Source organism: Felis catus, chromosome D3 (assembly GCF_018350175.1).
Source record: "Felis catus isolate Fca126 chromosome D3, F.catus_Fca126_mat1.0, whole genome shotgun sequence".
Lineage (NCBI taxonomy): Eukaryota > Metazoa > Chordata > Mammalia > Carnivora > Felidae > Felis > Felis catus.
In genome coordinates this window covers 61,353,421-61,367,369 of record NC_058379.1, presented here as the reverse complement: position 1 = coordinate 61,367,369, position 13,949 = coordinate 61,353,421, and the positions used below count along the sequence as shown (strand labels likewise).

General features: G+C 37.8%; 1 long non-coding RNA gene across 4 annotated transcripts in view; it reads left to right on the top strand.

The window, feature by feature from the left end:
• The window catches only part of LOC109493426, a 530,781-nt gene that overhangs the window by 80,862 nt on the left and 435,970 nt on the right, over nt 1–13,949 (top strand). The window contains exon 3 of one of the 4 annotated variants that reach the window (XR_006588308.1): nt 4,087–4,216. The exons of the other annotated variants lie outside the window; for them this stretch is intronic. This is a non-coding gene — a long non-coding RNA (uncharacterized LOC109493426). Of the gene's footprint in view, nt 1–4,086; nt 4,217–13,949 lie in introns of those variants that run through there. 4 annotated transcript variants of the gene reach the window in all.

Here is a 13,949-nt window from a genome sequence, read left to right as displayed (position 1 = left end):
TGTGTCCTGCATTTTGAAGAGATTATGCCATCTCATCCTTACCTTGATCAAATGAAATTGGTGTCATCATTTCCATATTATAGCGAGTAAGCAGACTTAGGCTGCTTAAATAACATAACCATGGTTACAGACAACCAGTTACCTTCCTTCAGTCAAGATACAATCTATGGAAACTGTTGATTAAACAGGCTCAAAAGCAAATAATTTAACACAAATAACCTGTAGAACTTTAGTTATGAAAACTATTGTACTAAAAACCAAAGCTATATAATCAAGTTTTTATTTACATTTTGTTTTCTGATTTCAAATGATCTCACTGAAGAACTACAGGTACATGAAGAGAGACCATCCCCTAGATATACCACTCACGGCATACATGTTGCTGTATAATTCTGGATTTTCTCAAGGCAGGTGCAGTTCTGTATAGTGTGTCCTTTTGTCCCTGTTTTTGTCAGACTATGCATCCCGAAGTTTTATTTGGCAAATGCAACTAGTGTATTTTTTATTTTTTAAATTTTTTTTAAGGTTTACTTATTTATTTTGAGAGAGAGAGCATGAATGGGGGAGAGGCACAGAGAGAGAGAGGAAAGAGAGAATCTCAAGCCGGCTCTGGACTGTCAACAGGCAGCTTAACACGGGGCTCGAAACCATGAGATTATGACCTCAGCCAAAATCAAGAGTTGGACACTTAACAGTCTGAGCCACCCAGGCATCCCACTAGTGTATTTTTAAGAGTAGTGATCTTACTTAAAGTTTTTTTTAGGTTAAATATAGCTATGTCTCTGTATACAGAAATTAAGTAATATACACGTGTTCACAAGCACATATTGAAGATAGACATGTCTATACTTTAAATAGCAAGCAGTAAATTTTAGTTTTCTGATTTCTTTGAAAACTAAGCATGCGTTTTTAAGAAGTAAACAAAATACAATTTAACCCTAAGATATAATATAATCATACTTACAAATGCAGTAAATCCCTTAAAAGCATATACTGAAAAGAAATTCAGTCTTTATAATATGCTAATGATACTAGAGATATGTCTCATATTATAAATGTAAATTAGTATTCTTTTTTATGTTTGGGAAAATGTACTGAGTGTCCACAGGGAAAAAAAAAAAGACTGACAGCCTAAGAGAAGAAAACATGCTGGAGTGTGAAGATCTTTAGCTTTTAAAAATCTTTGGTTCCCAAATTTCCTCAAGAGGAGACATGTCTCTGTCTTTCTTCCTCAGATCCTTTCTTCAGAGCTCCATGAAAGTTGCTGCCTCTAAGAGATTAAATAGATTGGTCTGAACTAATGGGGAAGCAGTTTCTCCTCTCTCTCTTCCTTCCCCTCCTTCCCTCCTTCTCCCTCTCTCCCTACGTCTCTCCCTCCCTCTTCCTCTTCTCTCCCTGTATCATTTTCTCTTCCTCCCTCCCAAACCAAGCATACACATACATGCACATTTACATATTCACGTACTGTAAAAGAAAAATCAAACACCTCTTTGTTCTGATGTTTTAAAAGTATATGTTTGTGGTATACAATCTAAAAAATGAAGGAAAAAAACTGAAGTCATCAAACATAACCCATAATCCCAAGCCCAAAGAAATTAACTGGTAAAGCTTGGCTCTCTCTTTCTCTGTGTACGTATTTGCTTAGATATTTATGCTCTTACATCCAGACATATATTTTTAAATCCTGTTTGTGTCTAATAGAATTTTGAAAATCTAAGATATAATGAGGAAAGAGATTTCTTTTTTTCTGTAGGAGAGATGTGATTGGTGCCAAGCAGAGTAAAGGACACGTGGAGGAAAGAGCAGTAAAACATGCCAGGGTTTCGCAGAAGACGTGCTGTCAGACAACATTTAAGAGAGGGAGCTAGGGCCTCTGAACATGGCTGGCTAGGAGACCATATGCTGAAAGAAACAAAACTTTTCCATGTACCAAGGAGCTGTACTTAACGTTGAAGAATGTTGAAGTTCCCAGAGAGAGAAACAGCCATGTCGGAGAGGAAAACAAAACAACTGTATCTATTTGGATATCAATAGAATTACAATATAATAACAAAATTAATTAAATGTCACTTAGGAGTTTCTTCTGTTGTGCAATTGAAGAGAGAGAGAGAGAATCCTTGATAATTTAGCTATGTTAATTCAAATGTAATATTTTACATTCTCTTAATAATGCTGAATTTATTAATGCATCTTATTATGCCCCTCATAGTTCCCAAACAAAAATCAGTATATTACTTGGATCAATAGTTGGTACCCCCAAGAACTTTAAAATAAGGGAAGCAAAATTGGCCTTCAGGTCCTAGACTGTAAAATAAATACATAATTCACAGTAAAAAAATATGCACAGACATATTAAAGCATTAAAATGAGTCCAGAGCTTGTGTAACAGAATCATAGTCTGACTGAAGACTCATTTGTCTAGGAAAAACAGAGAGTAAGCAGCAGTCAGCAATAGGACCCAGGTAAAGGAGGGGTAAACTAGAAATGCTTATCTAAATCCACCCTTAGGGTGTAGGGTGCCCTGATTCAGGGATGTGGTCTACTCTTCCTCATGTCAAGAATATCAACATTTTCTGTTCCCATGTTCACTAATTAAATTTCTGATTAGAATTTGACATCCCATGTAGCACTTTAATAATCAGAGACCGAGGTGGTCAGAGCACATACTCATGCAGGCTGTTTGGCAATTATTTTACTGTCAATTATATTGACAGAAGATTAGAGGGTACAAATATGCACACTTGTTTCTGTTCAACCTTGGGATGCTGTGTAGATAGTTTCTTTCCTTTCAGTATTAAGGGCCATATCTTCGACAATGCTGATTTTAGTAGTTATATATGTCTTTTCTAAAAATACATAATATGTAGTCTATGACTTCTCTTGGCCACTCAAGAGTTGACATCCTCATGGCAACACCACGAACTTCCTGCAACATCCCTCCATCTGGCAAGTCCACCAGATATATTTCAGTGGTACTGTGTTCAGCCTGAAATTAGTGATTGCATGATGAAAGAATAAAGAAGGGAGGAGAGAAAAGACAAAAGTCGATTCAGCTGAGACTGGGATCTCAAAGGATAAAGGTCACATGTTAGAAATTAGCCAAAGCTAGGAAGATAAACAATATAAGATTAGATAGCAAGGCCATATAGAATTAATGGCCATTCATATTATGCTGGCAGAGGATAGAGAAAAAGAAAAGAAATTCTGCAACTGCTTGAGAGAGAGGGAAGTAAATGTCTAACATACCCACCCACATTTCTGCAGTTAAGGGCAAAAACTAATGATCATTTTGGGCAGAAAGGACACTTGCGATGACAGTGTCCTAAGGCAAAAGGTTCCATGATATCCCTGATTTTCAAAGACCTTTTTGAACCTTCTAATTAGATGATGCTTCATTATGTTCAACATGCCTTTTTATATAATTTAATTGAGTAGAGTATGTGGATCCTAATTCATTAATAGCATTCCTCTGGCAATTTCATATCCTATTATTATTCAAGCAAAATGCAATTTTTTAACCAGCAAAATTCTTAGGATAATTTACCAATATCCATTTCTCTATAAAACCTATTTCCATATAATGATATTTGCCATGCTCTGTATTAGAGGGCTTGGCTAACCTCACTGATTCACTTATCATTTATAATAAGCATTTATTTAACACCTGCTGTGTGCATAGGCAAGGTCATCTTGATGCACAATTCCTGGGGCATTGCCAGCACCTCAGTTGTATGGTGTGAAATCTGCATGGCCATATGTGGCAGCTCATAGCTAGGCCCTACTTAAAGCTTTGGGCAGACAGTGACCTGGGAGGCCTGATTCCTGCCCAAAAGACTCTAGCTCTAATGATGGTTATTTTCATGGTGGTTAGTCTCCATGATGGTTATTCTCCATGATGATTAATGTCATGGACTGAATGCCTGTGTCCTTCCAAAATATGTTGAAATTCTAATCCCCAATGTGATGGCCTTAGAAGGTGGGCCTTTGGGAGATAATTAGGCCATGGTGGTGGAGCCTTCATGAATGGGATTTGTGTCTATATAAAAGATAACCCAGAGAACTCTCTTATTTCTTCTACCGTGTTAGGGCATAATGAGAAGATGGTCATCTATGAACTAGGAAGTGAACTCTCGCTAGATACCAAATGTGCCACCATCACGATCTTGGACTTCCAGTTTCCAGAACTGTGAGAAATAAATTTGCTGTTTATAAGCCACACAGTCTCTGGTATTCTTTGTTAGAGTAGCTTGAAATAAGATAGTTATTTTGAAAAGACTACTGGTGAGAATCTGACTGGAGAGTGAGGAGGTAATACCATTCCTCTCTATACTATATGAAGACCAGCCCCCTAAAGGACTTATAATGTCCCAAGAACTTTGTAACTGTCACAGGAATGTTCTGCATTTCTGGAGTGGTACGTGGTACAACTTCTGGCGGGAGATAATTCCCAACTCTGTCCCTGATTGGAGTTCAGCTATATCCAGACTTGTTGGGTGAACTGAAGAACACTAAAGGAAACTGGATTAGAATAAAAGACAATAAAGATTCTTTGTGAAAGTATGGGTGAGGGAGAAGCTCGCTGAGACTTCGTGCCAAGGGACCACTAGAGGGGGCAGTCCTAGAAATCCTTACAAGAAGCAGTGACTGGTAAAAATCTATTTGGAAGGAGAGGCTAGGCTGCCACTTTTGTGCAACTGAGTTTACATATCAAAGACAACTGCTTTTATACAAGTGTTTATCAGGTGTGCTTGGCAGGACAAAGAGTGAGATTATGGCTAGAAACTCCTCTTTCTCTATTTAACCTTGGCCTTGGTATCAGCAGAAAAAGAATGATGGAAATAAGCCTTCCTAAAGCCCACACAGTCTCTGGGGCCTAGAGTACCATTGAATTATGCATTTGTACTGATTGGGGGCCTAATAATTCTAAGGTGTACCTCTCTATATCCTGTACGTCCTGTTATCACAAGTGGTGACTCCAGAAGACTTGGCTTTCCAGACTCCAATGGCAACTGAAATTCCAGCTGGGTTTGGCCATGGGAGGCAAAAGTGAAAGGTTGGAGGACAAAAGGAAGAGCACAGTTGAATTGTTTTGCCCCTTGTTCTTTGCATGAAATGACATCTGAAGAATTGGCCACATCACCTCTTGGATCCATCTCCCAATGGGAAGGCTTCTGTGTTTCATAATGCCACTTACTTGCTTCAGCCTATGAGAGATAGCTTCTTTTTAAATTTTTTTTTTAATGTTTATTTATTTTTGAGAGAGAGAGAGAGAGAGAGAGAGAGTGAGTGAGTGGGGAGGGGCAGAGAGAGAGACAGGGAGACACAGAATCTGAAGCAGGCTCCAGGCTCCAAGCTGTCAGCACAGAACCTGACTTGGGGCTCAAACTCATGAGCCGTGAGATCATGACCTGAGCCAAAGTCAGTCGCCCAACCAACTGAGCCACCCAGGCACTCCGTGATAGCTTCTTTTTGATCTAACTAATCTCTGGGTTGCTTTACCGTTTCCACTTGGTTTCTCAGATTTGCTATTGTGTAATAAATTTCCTGAATTAAATTCTAACTATTGAAAAATTTCTATTCTGATTATACCTTAATTTTATGCTCTTTGAAACTAAACTTTTTGATAGAGTCAAGTAGGGCCTCACTACCTGAAACTTGGGGTGTTACTAATATTCAACTCAAATGGCAAATAAAACCTGGGGCATACTGGCTCTAGCACTATTTAATTCAGAGCAAGAGTGATTTTAAAATTCCCTTTAGTAGATATCCTAGCTTTTTTTCCCTTTATTTATTTATTTTTGGTGGGGGGAGGGGCAGAGAGAGAGGGATAAAGAGAATCCCAAGCAGGCCCCAGGTTGTCAGCACAGAGACTGACTCAGGGCTCGCGCTCATGAACTGTGAGATCATGATCTGAGCAGAAATCAAGAGTCTGACACTTAACCGACTGAACCACCCAGGTGCCCTGATATCCTAGCTTTTATATGTGCTGGGAACTTGGATGTATTGCCAGTTCAGGATCCTCAATGCTATTCTTTCTGTTCTCATTATTGTTTTATTTTGGGCTCCTGTTGTTTGAGTTTTAAGGTTTTGAAACATGAAGGCAATCTTGAGACAAGGTTTTGGAAACCAATGAAAATTCTATTTCAGTATCCCCATTTTTGCTTAGAATGGTGACTCAAATGATACATGTTTGAACTTACTGGTCCTACTTTTCATGAAAATATTGGAATCTAACACATTCTGCAGTTAGATTATAAAGCAATAGTATGTTACTAAAGACTACTATACTATATTATTACTGTATACTATATTATACTGTATATATTATACTGTATACTATATTATACTGTATATATTATACTGTATATTATATTATACCGTATATATTATACTAGATACTATATTTATTAAACTGTAAAGTAGTCTGTTATGGAAAAGGCACCTCTGATAGCAAACATACTTGAATACTCTTCCTAGAAAACGTAACATAGATCTCATTCAAACCATTATTAGGAAAGAAACTGAGATGTGTTCTATTAATCATGAGAATATCCATCTCAACTGGAAACTTTAAATTTGTTTGCCTGTTTTCTCTTTTCCTTGAATGTTTTCTAGACATCAAAAACATTCTTCAAGAGCTACAACATTAGTAATTGACTTTTCACTGGGGAAATATGTCACAAACAGCTCAATTTTATGATGTTTCTACAAGTTTAGAAAAATCAAGTACACAGCTTCAAAGAGATAACAGTTAAAATAAAATTTCCTAGGGAGGCTACCTTATTGATGGGCAGAGCTCTAAAGTTTTTGAGGTTCAATTCAGTGAAGTATCCACATGTTATAATAACCTTTAACTTGTCTGAATATGTTGCAACTGTAAATTGAATCTGAAAATATCCGCAGGATATTCTTTATTTTAAAACTTGTCTACTACTAGACTCTCTTCTTCCAAATCTGAAGAGTGGAAAAATATTACCCTCTGTTCTCCTCCTACCTGTAGGTTCTGATAAGGTAATGCTGCACAATTTAAACCAAGTATCATATGACTAAGTGTGGTGTTTAGGAATATGATTCATGGTGTTATACTATGAATAGGTGAATGTTATAGATGAATAGGTGTCCAGAGAAAAAGGAAGTAGGGAAAGTGAGTCTAAATATCAACTAAGACCCAAATATATGATTATTAACTAATCATCATATTCTAAGAGATGGAACAAAGAGAAGAATGACAGAAAGGATGATAGGGATTTAGGGGGAAACAGATTTGTAAATGAGTTGTTTTTGTTACAATGTGCTTTATATTTGATTCTGTGCCAAATTGTATGCAAATACTTCCAGGAGGGGAAATGAATCAGAAATAGCTCTTATATTTCTCCTCATTTCTTTAAAAATATAAAACTATTTTTTCATAAAATGAGTACAAGAAAAACAAGCAGTTCAGTAAACCACAAAAATGGAGGCTTTTAAAGATTTTGCTATCAGTTCTTCTGATCGTGTTTGTAAAATAACATTTATGACTCTTGGAGGACTATTAGATCTCTGACAAGGTATTGGAAAGAAAACATATTTTATCTTCAGGAAACACCATTTTTATAAATTTTCATATAAAGCAAGATCACATCTGAGGATTTACAAGATAATAGGTGCTCACATCAAAACTTTCAAATGCGAATTTCAAAATTCTGAAAACCAAGCAATTCTATTTTAAAAGTAAGAAAAATGTCTAAGACTTATTGAGGGGTAAAAGCAAGTGATCCCCTTTGGCAAATAGAATGGCAATTATAGAGTGTATTGTCTTAAAACATAGGTTAGAAAAGATCAGAAGAAGATGCAGTGCTTTATGTTCTCAGATTTAGATGACAAAATTGTAGTAGGGGTACTGAGGAGTAAATATATCAAATCCTAGCCTTCCCCTAGGTATTTTATTAAACCTCCACATGTTGTGATGTGGAGGAATCCAGACTATGGAGGAATGCAGAAATCTAGATTTTTTTTCTTAACATATTTAGAAACATTTCCAATAAGAAATAAGGCATTTGGCTATGTGGCATATGTCTCTGGGGGGAAAAATAAGTAACACAAATGAATTTTATGAGGAAAAGACTGTGGGATGTAGTGGACATTTTTGCCACGGGCTTTGAAAATTACCTAGAAGTAGGCTATATGACATTGAGTTTTTTGAGGAAAAGACTGGGAGACCTAGTAGACAATTTGCCGCAAGCTTTATCGATTACTTAAAACCAGACCAAGTATCATTTGTTTGAAGAGAAAGGAGTACCTAGAAGATAATACCTTGTCTTTTAAAAGGAGGGGACAAGCTCAGGTCTTAATAGTTCTTCCCTCTGCTTCCTGCAGAATCTGGACTCCTTTCACTGTTAGCGAAAATTCTAGCTCAATCATGCTTCCTTTGTACTGCAACTTCTTTCCTTTCTCTCAGGAAAATTATCCAGTCAACATTCCCTGGCCTGATGCAAGGCACCTAAAATAGAGCACTTCTATTTGCTGAGCAAGATTACTGGGGACACTGCCAGCCTGCATGGGGCTTTTTGCAAGTGAGTGAAATTTACCCTCCATATGGAGGAGCTGTACTCACAGGTCCACCACTGGGTAAAAGGGCGGGAGCTGGATTTCAACTCCCACATGCCCCTCAGCTAAACACCCTGTGCAAAGCACGACTGCAGCAACCAAGTGTGGCATCCAGAGTGACACAGTAAGCCCCGAAGGGGGCACGTGGTAAATGTATCAGTCAGGGTAGGAAACAGGTAATCGGGGAGAGACCAATGGATTATTCACAGAGGCGTAGAAAAGGACTAGGAAAAATCAATAGGAGATGGCGAAGCACTCGGAGGCTAAACCCCATGGAACAAGGAGAGAGAATTCTCAGAACCTGGAAAGAGTTGTAGTAATAGCTGTTGCTGTAGCCACAACTGACCCATAAGGTAAGCTCAACCCTACAGGAGCTGTGACCCTGTAAAATAACACAGCCACTGCCAACTCATTCCCTGCAGGAAGGGAATAGGTAAATAAATACCCAGACTTTTGTTTCCTCTCTCCAGTCTATCTTCTGCCTTCCTCCCATTGATGAAACTCGAACAGAAGCCAGAATGTGAAAGAATCTGGTTGATACAGTCCAAAGGGTCAGCCTCTGGAAGCAAAAAATAGGGTGAAGAGTAGAAAATAGATCTGGTCAGGCAAATGGAAAATACTTGGTTATAGTAAAGCTATTCATTCAAAACTGTGTATCAGATAAGCCTGTACCTGATCTGGCCTTGAGACAAATCAATCTCTATTTGCCTATCTAAAATAATTTATTTTCTGCTATCCCATATTATGGAGACATTACCTGCCCCCAGTTACACCTCATTTGGGAACTGAAGGTACTCATATTTTCACTCCTTCTCCACTTCCCCTGAGACAGAGAAGACAGACCATCTTGTTACTGTCAGCACTAGTCTTTTTCGCTTTGGTCTTCATTCTGACAACAAATGACTTGCTTGGAGAATATATGGAGAAATCAAATATTTCATGATGTATGAGAAGAGTGACATTATTGCCACCCTTTCCAGGGCATGTGCCTTTGTTACCTTCCCTTTCCTTTATGTGTAAGAATCAATGTGAACTTTGAGTTGAACTATCAGGACATTTGATCTGGTTGAGCAGGGATTCAGATTTTGGTACCTTATATTGGGAGTATGACTTCACTTCTGTTCTCTGTATAATCACTTTGATCCTTTATAGTTAGAAGAAGGCTTCTAAAAACTATTAATTAATTAATGGTCAACTCTGAGACTCTTCCATGAACAATGGTGTCCTTGAACAGAAAACAAAGTTTACTATAGAGTTGGGCATGAGTTTCTCCTCTTTATCCTTTTATGGAATCAAGCATTCTGTTACCCTGAAGCTTTGTGATTTTGAAAACAGAAACCACACCCTGGTGATCTCTGTGTAGAGTTTTTCTACTAAGGACTAGGAATTTTACTGTTATTTCTATACAGAACTCCAAATAACTCCAAACCACTTGACCGTCTCAGTCAGAAGTGACATGCATCAATTTTCCTCACTTCATTGGCTGAAAGTAGTTACATAGCCTCTACCTAAAGACAGGACATCCTGGGAAATTCAAGAAAGCAAATGGAATGTTTAAAGTAGTATGTCTTCCACAGAGAGATTGTTAAGGATGTGTTCACAACTAAGTTTGTTTGGATGAATAACAGGTGAAGACGTGCTGGAAAATCTATCTTTTCAGGAATGAGAAAACAATTACACTTTAGATTCGAATTCTTTCATGGATGGAATCTTTTTATTAGGCACAAGGATAGGAGTGCAGCAAAAAGATGTAGGTGCAGAAGAAGACTGTTGTATACTACTCTGGCATATTGCTTGTTTGGAATTTCTGATCTCTGTTATAGTCTAGCCTAACTTCCCCATCAGTCCCTTCTCAAATAGAGGATTCTAAGTATAATTTAATTTAAATAGCTATTTTGAAGAATATGTTCTAGGTTTTGCTTTACAGAGGGGCAGGGGTCTAAGCAGTAGGTCATAAAAGCCATCCAGTTGTCCTCAAACTACTGGGCATGTTCAAGTGAACATAGTTTGCTAGTTCTCTGGAAGTCAGGTCAAAACCAGCACTATATCTAATTCAGCACAACATGTTTTTCTCCTCAAATTGAGGAGGCATATGGCTTTCCATTACAATTCAACAACCATGTCGAATCTTGAGATCTAATTGTAGCTCACACTCCCTCTTTTGAAATGGTTGACTTGGGCAAGCAACCAACAACAGAAGCATCAGGCAGGTGTTCCTGAATCGTCTGCTGGTTTCCATTTGGTTATTCTTGCAGACCCTTTGGCAAGGCTGTCTGCTGATAAACTCAAACCTGTTCATTGTTTGGGATTCATGGATCAGGAAATGAATACCTTAAAGTGAATGGTTTCATGTGCAGCTGACACCCAAGGATTTCTATTTACCTGTGAGACTGTGTGGGGCACCATTCGATTATAAAACATATGCTGAAACAGCAGGGTTTGAACTAAATACAAACAAAAATGTACCATTTGGCTTGAGCATATTGATAAACAAGAGCGAACTATGTTCCCAGATGATATTTAGGTTACAAATGGACCAATTAAAATTCTGAGGGGTGTCTTTGGGAGTCAAAATGGCCCAAAGTTATACTGATAGGAGGTAAATTAGCATAAAAGTGTGTGATGTGGAGGCAGACTGGAAAGCTATCTTTTTTTCAGTGGAATCAAATCCTTCATTTATATATCTGATTAGCATTAGTGTCCAGACTTGGGTCAAAAGAACTTGGGTAAAATCTGTTTTGTCAGTTTGAAAATAATTGTGATAAACTATTTAGGGGTTCAATTGGAAGAAGACTGTTCAGCCTGTTCTTGGCCTGTTAGCTTAAACTGTTTCGTGGGTGAAGCTTTGTCAACATCTATAGGAAACAGGGTGTACTAAAACCCTAGACTGTTACTGAGAAGGTGGAAGGATTGCCCTCCTCCTAATAGATTGGCCTCCAGTACAGTGACACTCCATCTAACTTGCACTTTACAGCCATCTGGGGCACTTTATAAAGTTCTGATGCCCAAGTCCCACTACCCATCCTGGGTTTAATTTATCTGAAGTGTTGGTATAAGTGCAGGGATTCTGAAAGCTCCCAAGATGATTCCGATGGACAATTGCAGTTGAGAACCACAGTTCCGCCATCTGTCATGGGAAACTCCCCTTTTGGGCTAATAAAATATCCTTAACCAATATGTGCTATCGAAGGCAGAAGCGCCTGATAGATTCATGGTCTAACATGCCTCTAAAATAATACTGCTTTGTAAATGTGAAGAATTCAGTGGAGACCCAGAAAAGAGGAACAAGAAAAAGTGAAAAGTACATAGAAAAGAAAGACCCCAGTTCTGAAATCAGTTTTGATCAATTTGATCTTTGGGATTTAGTTTTCTAACAAGGAGAGTTCTCAGAAGTTTTCTAAATATTTCTGTGCTGTACAAAGGGTGAAAGATAAACCAGGTCACCATTTGTTTTCTTAGGTCTCAGTTTCCTCATCTTGAAAATAAGGTTAATAGCTAAGAATATCATGAAATTCTGGGTACAAATTCCTGTGACTCAAAGTAAACTTTGCTCCTTTATTTGGAGTCCCTCCCCCTTTCTTTTAACCAAAGTACAGTTCTAGGAAAAACTATTTAGCCCTTTAATTTGAAGTCCTATTTGGACCCAGGGAATTGTGAAGTTCAAATATGTTGTGGACTAGAGTGTAGTTTGTATATGAGGTACTGTCTGGGCCTTTCCACTGGGAAGGATATACCTGGAAGTAAACACCTATTATCACAGATGATGCTTCAGAATGGTCTCAGCTAGAATATATATGTGTAGGGATTGCATAGGCCCAGGGAGGCAGAAAGCATCTTTCAGATCACTGAAAAGGCAGCTGTATCATTCAGATAACTGATTACCAAATACTTTCAGTGGAATAAAAACAAATAAAAGTAGATGGTGAAAACAATTTTATCTCCATACAATATTGGGGATTTTTATTAGACAACTAGAATTATCTAAAGAAAAGTCAGGGAAACTTGTGAAAAAAAAATGCAGGTGCCATAAAAGTTACAGGAATGTTAACATCTTAAACTCATTTTCAGTTCTTTAATTTCTGTTGGAAGACCTCATGGTGACATGTTTTATTAACATAATTTGTTTTCTCCAAGTTTCAATATTTTCAAAGCAGTTTTATGAGAGTTCCTCACTATTTTTTTTTTTTTTTTGGAGAAAAAGTGATTCACCATTAGATAGGTGAGAAATGGATTGCTTATCAGAGATTTTAATTCATCGAGGTCCTTCTCACACCCTACCATTTTTTTCTTCCACCAGTCCAGTACTGATTGATACAGCCTAATCTATGAAAAGTACTTAGTGTTTTCTTTAATGGTTTACATTTTGAATATGTGGTATTACCTGTCCTATAAGATTTTACTCCTTTAGACAAAACTGTCTTCTTTGACATCTTTCACAGCCTATGATGAACAAGAGTACAAACCTCAGATGGCATGTAAATATCACAGTTGGTCAATCTATTTCCATAAACTATTCCATAAAGAAAATCCAGAGTTAATCTGGGGCCAAATGATCTTGGAGTATTTGGAGGTATGGACTGAAATTTGATCTCTGACCCCTTCTTTCCCACCTCATCTCCCCACCCCCATTTTTTTTAGTGTCAGTGTTGCTTTAGAGCTAACCTGAGAATTAATCTCTGAAGGAAAATGTAGAGAAGGCAACATTTAGCCCAGGTGTTTTGAGAATTGAGAGGGTGTTGGGTTAGTGGGAAAGTCTAATTTGGGTTTTAATAATGGCATTCCCAAGCAATTAGTTGAACACACAGGAGGAAATTAAGGAGGAGGTGGAGAAAGAACAGCAATTTATGAACAGCAGCATAACAGGCAGCTAAATGGGACTCAATTTCGTTCAGCCAGAGAGGTAAGGCGCCCAGGAGAATTAGGCTAAAATGTTGCCTTTCTTTGGCTAGTAAAGGATGGTTGCATAATCTCATGCAGATCTCATAAGCACTTTCCCTTTGTTGAGACTGTGACTGAACATGGAGAGCAGTGCATGCTTACTGTTCTGTGGCTTCTGTGCTCTTCTTAATGGACTACAGTGTGCCTGCTTTTTGTTTTTGCCAGCAATCACTTAACATCAATAGAATTATTTGTATATATTTTTAAAAATCTTTGGTGGAATTTTTTTTTCCAGGAGCAGGACAGCAGTTTCCTGTTTCCACTTTTTCCATGCACGGTCAGTGAAACTTGCCCCCACTGAAAGAGAGAATTTAACAATATATCAATGCAATTAGTGCTCTAAATGTGTGCAGAGAAACCAATGAAAAGCTTGCAAGGTATTGACTGTTGGAGTAAACCGCTAAAAGAGAATTGTACAATGCAAG